Consider the following 8,023-nt stretch of genomic DNA (forward strand, 5'->3'; position numbering starts at 1 on the left):
TCCTGTGGCACATTTTAGAGCGAGGACCCTGTAAAATGTTAGTGATAATCTTGAGAAAATAAAAAGCAGCATGAAAGCAAAAATGTACAATAGTTGTGGATTTTGAGGAAGCATCTCCCATTAACTTCTGTGGAAAAATCAGTATTGAGTTATGCACATTCTTCAAGGATATATCCTCTGTCTAAAATCTGGTATATGATTTTCATATAAACTATTGTTAGGAAACAATTCTGGGACAAGCACGGGTTTAATGATTCTGTAAATGTTTGTTCTTCCAATGAGTATTTATTGAAAACGTTTTATTAGCCAAATAACTAGGTCGTGAGGACAGTGTTCAACTCCTCTTGTCTTCATGGACTTTACAACCCCTTGCTAGGAACACAGATTATAAGCAAGTAAATAAATGTAATGGGATGTTCCTGCCTCTTTTGACCAGTAAGGTAGTTGTCAGAGCAGTTATCAGAATTCCATACCTGATATGCAGACTTACAAGGAAATGGCTCTAAGAACCTGTCCCACAAGTCTTGGGCCCAGGATAAAGGTACAGCCTTTCCAGGGCCCGGGGCAAAGTGAAAGTATTAAATTCCAGATGGCAACAACAGAGCGTTAAACCAGGCCCAAGGCCCTTCCAAGTGTGGAGGCCCCTGTGACTGCACAGGTCACATGCCTGTGAAGCTGGCCCTGCTTAGATCCTTTAGCCAAAAAAACAAAACAAAACAAAGTGAAAAAGCTTAGAGTAGAGAAGAGAGATTTGGGGGATGGTGATCTTTGGAGAGCTGGGCTATGCTTGGGAATGCTACCGTCTAACTAACCCAAGTCTAGTGGCGGGGACGGTTCACAGGGACCCTTGAAGAGGGACCCTTGAAGAGCTCTGACACGTGTTTCCTGCCATGGTGAGACACAGAACCAGTGCCCGCCGGAGGGGCCTGAGAAGCTAACACTGAAGACGTACCGGGAGCGTAGCTCCTACCCACGATATCTGCAGGACAGTCAGGAGGGTGCCGCTGGGATGGGACCAAAGCGCATGGCTAGAGCTCGCGGGATCGAGGGTTGTTTGCCTAATTGGATTGGGTCCAAGGGGAGAGAGCTGGAAGGGGTTTCTGGGGCCAGTCTGCATTCGCCAAATGGCATCAAGCTCTGCCTCCAATCAAAGCTAGTGGAGTCTCTTCCTGCCATGTAGAACAGCCACTCAGACTCAGGCTCCTCCAGGCCCCTTTGTAAAGTCAAGGTAACTATCAATGGCAATATACAGCGGCCCCGTGTACCCATTACCCAGTGTCATTATTATTACATGTGAAACCCACAGCATATCTCTTTCTGTCCACATCTCCCTTTCTTTTTCAAAAAGATGTATTTCCTTACACTGTTTCAACTTTTCTTTATACTTTTACAACATATCTATCTTCCTCCTCATCATCATATTGCATGCTTTTACGCCTTACATAAATATTAAAGATTCTGACATTTATTTATTTTGTTTGGCTTTGTGAGATTCATCCGTGTTGATAAATGTAGCTATAGTTCATTTGCTTTTACTACAGCATTCCATTGTATGACTCTACTATAATTTATTCATCTCTTCTATTAATAGACACTTGTTTCTCCTGTTTTGGTGTTATGAACAGCGCTGCTATAAGTTTTATTATATATGTCTCCATCTGCTAGTGTGCAAGGGCTTTTTTTGTAGGGGTTACAGACCCATTCCGTGTCCTTCCCCTGCTCTGTTCTGTATCTCAGGGACCTGACCCCCATAGGTTGCATTTCCCAGATTCCCGTGTCCCCTGGCTTGCTTCTGGGCTTAGCCAATGGGAGGCGCTGGCGGGAGAGAGAAGTCAGAGTGCATATCTGCCTCTTGCTCAGATGATGTTGCTTCTGCACCTCCGGCTCCCATCCCACAGGTCCACCCTGGTTCTAGCTTCTGCCCAGAAACCCCAACTAACTCCTGGTCTTCTGTAGCCTCAGTCTTTTGTCTCAATAGACTGAGATGGGAGTGAGTTCCTGAAATGGCTGGTCCCTGGTTGCCTCACTGTTTGCTGTTTGACTTCCCCGCTCTTTCAATCCACAGGTCACCAACTCCTTTGATTAAATTCCTTCTGTTTCAAGACCTGGAATGGATTTTCTTTTCCAGTTACATCCTAATATATAGGTTGTGCATATCTTCAACTCCAAATTGCTCTCCAAAGTGGGTACACCTACTAACGCTTCTAGCAACAGTGTATGTGTTCCCATTGTTTTAATAACCAATATTAAGAATTGTCATGGCTTCCCTGGTGACACAGTGGTTAAGAATCCGCCTGCCAATGCAGGGGACACGGGTTCGAGCCCTGGTCCGGGAAGATCCCACATGCCACAGAGCAACTAAGCCTGTGTGCCACAACTACTGTACTGAAGCCTGCGCTCTAGAGCCCGCGAGCCACAACTACAGAAGCCTGCGTACCTAGAGCCCGTGCTCTGAAACAAGAGAAGCCACCGGCAATGAGAAGCCAGCGCACCGCAACGAAGAGTAACCCCCGCTCACTGCAACTAGAGAAAGTCCGCGCGCAGCAGTGAAGACCCAACACAGCCATAAATAAATAAATAAGATTGTCAGACTTTTACAATTTTCCTAATCTAATTAGTCCGAAACAATATTTCACTGAAGTTTTAGTTTTCTTTCCTTGAGACTGAGGGTCTTTCTATATATTATTGACCATCCAGGTTTTCCTTTGGTAAATTGCTTGCTTGGCTTTAGAAATAAAACTGTCTTTATTTGCATACAACATGATCATCAACATAGATAATCCTATGGAATCTACAAAAAAACCTAGAACTAATAAATGAGTTTTACAAGACTACAGAATATAATATCAGTATGAAAAATATATTGCATTTCTGCATACTAGCAACCATTTTTCAGAAAATTTTGTTGGTTCCTTAAAAAGGGAAATATACCACAAAGTATGACCGAGCCATTCCACCTCTAACTACCTAAGAGGTATAAAATTGTTTGCCTTTTTTTTTTTCCTGCAAAAAAGCTTTATTGTTTCCACTTGGTCCAGGGCTTGGGAGAGGGCTCCAGGGTAGTTAAAAAGCTGCCTACTGGCTGCAGAGAAGGGCTTCAGGCAGAAGCCCTGACACCAGAGGGCTCCTCAAAGGTCGCTGGGCTTTGGTCGGCTCCTAGTGGTACTTGAGGGTGAGCCTTTCGAAGAGATAATCGCCCAGCCCAGCCTGGCGCCAGCCAGCCTGCGGTAGTTGATCAGGTGGTCGCCCATGTTCTTGATAAGTTTCACCTGCTCATCTAGGACGTGTGCTCTCCTGGAAGTCACACAGGTGGGAGTCTGCGTGGGCAGAAGCCAGGGCACGCAGGTCCAAAATGGCCTAGCTCAGGTTCTTCTCCATGAGCATGGCGGCTTCCATAGCGTCCTGGGTTTTACCCCACTCATCTTGGGGTGCCTTCTGCACGTCTGGAAGAGGGCGCAGCCACTGCGCTGGTTTTGCATTTTCAAGAGACACCGGGAGCCTTCCCGCTTCTCGTTGGCTGATTTGCGGAAAACGTGGCCCACGCCCTCCAGAGCCACATCCTTGCGGTGGAAATAGAAGCCCTGAGAGAGGTAGGTGTAGGAGGTCCGCAGATGCAGGTTGACCAGGCGGTGGACAATGGCCTCCACCTCGGTGGAATCATTCTGACCAATTTGGGAGCTCACGGTTGGTTCGTAATAAGGAGTTAAGCTCAAAAAAGGGTGTTGGCGGGTCCCGAGGCCAAGGATCCTGAACTGCTGATTCTGAGGGTTGCGACTGGAAGAAACGTTGGAGGGTAGTCGGAGGCTGGAGCGAGGGGCGTCCCTCGGTCTGTGGCCTCCAAACGCCGTTGCAGCAAGAGAGATCCGTGGGACCACGGAGTGTACTGCTTGTTTGCCTATTTTTTGATTGTTTGGTTCTTACTGATTTATAGGAGTTACTTATGTTCTACATACTAATTCTTTGTTGGCTATACGTGTGGTAAATACCTTCTCCCATTCCTTGTCTCGTCTTGCCATTTTTTTCAATAGTATGTTCTCGTGGACAGACGTTTCTAATTGTAATGTAGTTTTCACAAAGTTTTCATGTTTCCCTGAGTCTCACAGAACATTGCTGATCAGATGAGGGCCACCAGATGTGACCAGCCTACCTGTATTGGCAAAATTCTGCAACCCACATCCCCTCGACAGAGCATGTGCAGAAGGCAGCTTGCAGTTGGCTAGTCAGGAACCCTATGTCAGCATTTCCCATTAGAGTAAATGGACTCCCGAGAGGAAGTCTGAGGCTCTATTTGCTGCAGATCCTTCCTACGTGGGAGCATGGAGGGGGCCTGGCCGCACTGGGGGCACCTCCCAGGCTTTTCTAGCCCAACTGTATCTCAGACTCAGCTGAACGCAAGCCTATAAAGGGAACGTGTTTTTTTTTTGTTTGTTTTTTAATTTGTACTGAGCCTGGCTTGGAAAGTGTATTGAACAGGGTGGGTCCCTGAAACATAGCCAGCTACGTTCAATGTGACCAGCTGGCGACCAAGAGCCATGCTGGGTTGGAGCAGAGAACAGAGGCAGTGTGCGGCCGGGGCCTCGCGCTGCCACAGGAAGCAGATAAATCTTAAGCACGACTACACAGCAGACTGAGGAGGGCCAGCCCAGGACCAGCCTGGCGCCTGCACGCCGCCCAGGCCTGCACATCCATCTCTCCACTGGGGACGGCAGCCTGTAGCACAGACGCACTGTGAGGCCTGACTCCCCAGAACAAAGGTCAGGAGCTCTTCTAACATGTGCATTTTAGGTTGGTTATTACTTGCACATGATATTTTAAAAATTCAAGCAGTATAACGAAAAGTACACAAAGCCCTGCTTCTTTCTTGCCCTCGTCATCTGGGTTCCCACCTCTCCTTCCCCCCTGATATTTCCTTTATGCAAGTAAATATGAATGTATATTGTTATACCTCTCTGTTTTTACCCCAAAACAGCATATACAGACAGATTAGGCGTGGTATCCTGACCACTGGACCGCCAGGGAATTCCCTCCTTATCTTATCATTTGCAAATTTTCTTACAAAAGTCTATGGTCACCCACCAGTCCAAGACAGATGTAAGTCAGGTATAAAAGGGTGATTTTTTTTTTTCTTTTTAAATACTTCAGAATCAGAAAAAAAGGTTGTGTGATGTGTTTATTAAAGAAAATTTGGAAAATAGAGAAAAGCACAAAGAAGAAAATAAAATGTAAGAGTAATTCTACTAGCAGAAAGATTCCAGTGATCACCATTATGGTGTTTAGGATACAATACTTTATAATGGGTATATTGCATGTCCCAATAAAACACATATACAATTAATATATATATATATATATATATATATATTTTTTTTGCGGTGCGCGGGCCCCTCACTGTTGTGGCCTCTCCCGTTGCGGAGCACAGGCTCCGGACGCGCAGGCTCAGCGGCCATGGCTCACGGGCCCAGCCGCTCCGCGGCATGTGGGATCCTCCCGGACCGGGGCACGAACCCGTGTCCCCTGCATCGGCAGGCAGACCCTCAACCACTGCGCCACCAGGGAAGCCCTAACATAGATTTTAAACTGTAAAATGGAAAAACATTAATCAATGCTTGTTTATTTACCATAAAATCACAAGTGTTCGATATTTCCAATTCATTGGTGACAATAATGTGATGTGTTGATGTATGCATTAGTTTGCTCTCTCTCTATATATATGTATATTTAAATTTTTTTCTATGTGTATATATATATTCTCTATACGTGTTATTTTTAAAAGGAGTCTTAAGTAGAGGCACATATTGATTTTTTGCCTAGTGTAAAGAATTGCATCACCTCTCTACTCAGTTCAAGGCGTTTCAACACGTATTTATTCTCTACTTTAATTATAGTAGTAATTCCTTACATTTGTATACAGTACCACAGTTTGCAAAAGTCTTCTTTGCTCTTTTGAACAGCCCGTTGAGTGAGGTAGTACTATTCTTATTGGCTGGATAAGGAAACTGAGGATCACAGAGGTTAAGTGTCTTGTCTAAGGCCATCTAGCTACTTGGGTAGGAGACTTGTAGGTTTGGATTCCAAGTCTGGTTCTCATTCCACCAGACCATGGAGGGGACAGAAGAAAGAAGAAACACCCTATGTCCCCAGACCTGTTTAGGTTTGCAATGTAGCTGATGAGACGAGTCACAAAACCATTAGACACCCAGAGAAGAAAACACCTGGCCTAACAGAGGCAAATATGATCACCCTCATCAGGCCCTATGCATCATCCTTCATTTAGCCAGTTTCCATCAGTTCTCCCTGTTGCCTTACTTGGTCTTCTTCTGGCCTCTGTGGCACCCACCTAGACCTCAAAGGCCTTCGAAGAAAAACTCCTGATGAGAAATTGGAAAGAACCTTAGCTGATTTCTGGTCCTGGGAATTCCAGACTATAGGCCAGGCAGATGTGCACTCCTCCAGCAATGGAAATTTTTCATTGACAAGTGAGAATTACGCCTTAAATATTGTGTTTCTCCTGTAGCTTAAAAATGTTTGTCATGCATTCGTTCGATTGTTCAGTCATTTACTCGATCATGTTTGAATTCAACAAGCATCACTGAGGACCCAGCATGTCCTTGGTGTCCTAGGGCGCCCTGCTAGCCCTAGAAATGAAACCTGAGTTAGCCCCTTAAGGAGTTCCATTTCCACGTGACTCTTTTAGTTACTTGGGCAACAGACTTGAGTGCGGCATTATTCTCTTTTTCATACCGTAGTCACCCCTGTGAAGATAAGGGCTCTGTTCCAGGACCAAGATTGAAGGTGGTAGAGTCCAACATGTACAAGACAGCCCACATGGGGTGCAAAAAGAAAATATTTTGATGTATCCTTGTAACATTTCTTTTATTGGGAATGTGTTTTCCATAATGTACAATATGTTAGTGTTACATGCAGTAGTGCACATATATACTTTCTGAATCCATAACTACACATATGTCATGTGCTCAATAGTGTTTTATCGATGGGGGGGCAGTCAAGAATTTGGGTTTCCCTGCTCTACAGCCACAGCTACACTGCCTCTTCTTTCTCAGCAGTATATAAAACCCTGCTGAAAGGCTCATCTGGGGAGCTTTCCAAAGTCACTGGGTTCAGATTTGGCCTGATGGCTGAGGAGAGACTTATACAAAGTTTCTAGAGCAGTAGAGTTTGAGTGAGGTCCTACAGTCTGTGCCAGACCTTCTCTCTTACACAGAGGAAGGATAGATTTCTTCTTAGCTCAGTAATCCCTTCCTTCCTGCCAGGATCTTGAATCTTAAGAGCGTACTTTTTCCCCTTATACTTGGAGAACTCGTTTTCTGTTTATTTGATGTTGGAGCTCTTCTGCAGACTGAGTCTTCACCTCTTTTCCCAAGTAAGCACCGTGCTTTATCAACCCCCTTCCCTCCTGCCCCTGATCTGGAGTTGGAAGGGAATTGGTTGGGGCCCGAGTTCCCCTCTCTTCTATTGCCAGACATTTACGTTTGGCAACGGATACCAAGCAAGCATCCTCTATCATTAGCATTCTATCTCTGGAATGGAATTCTAGAGCATTCTACCAACTTCACCAACGAGTTCTGCTCACTTATCCAGTGTCTGGGCATCGAACACTCTTTGCCTACTTTCTTGCCCAGGAATCCTTTCTGCTGTACCGTAGTGGATTTCTGGGCTGAGGACTATTTTCACTTTCATCTAAGTGTTCTATTTTCTTCTTTCTCCACTCCACCTCCGCTCTCGCTTCAGTGATATCGTGGAAATCATTACAGCTTCTGAAAAATAGAGGTTGTTTCACTAAAAGAATTACTAGTCTATGATATTTCAAAAAGTACTTAGGTGGGGAATGTGATTATTTGAATTGCAAAAAGGTCTTAAAAGATTCTTTTTTATTTTCTTGACATATGATCAGTTTGATCAAAATTTCAATTTTGATCAACTGTTCCAGAGACCCATCTGTTGTGCAATGTGAATTTTACTTGAAGTATCCCTTTCTTCCAGTTCAGGCCTTTGCTAAAGTCCT

General features: G+C 44.9%; 1 pseudogene; it reads right to left on the reverse strand.

The window, feature by feature from the left end:
- Positions 1-3,003: 3,003 nt before the first annotated feature.
- Positions 3,004-6,035, reverse strand: LOC113612193 (ferritin light chain pseudogene; annotated as a pseudogene).
- Between the last annotated feature and the right edge of the window lie 1,988 nt (positions 6,036-8,023).

Source organism: Aethalodelphis obliquidens, unplaced genomic scaffold (genome assembly GCF_003676395.1).
Source record: "Aethalodelphis obliquidens isolate GAN/ISIS:26980383/991018 unplaced genomic scaffold, ASM367639v1 scaffold73, whole genome shotgun sequence".
NCBI lineage: Eukaryota > Metazoa > Chordata > Mammalia > Artiodactyla > Delphinidae > Aethalodelphis > Aethalodelphis obliquidens.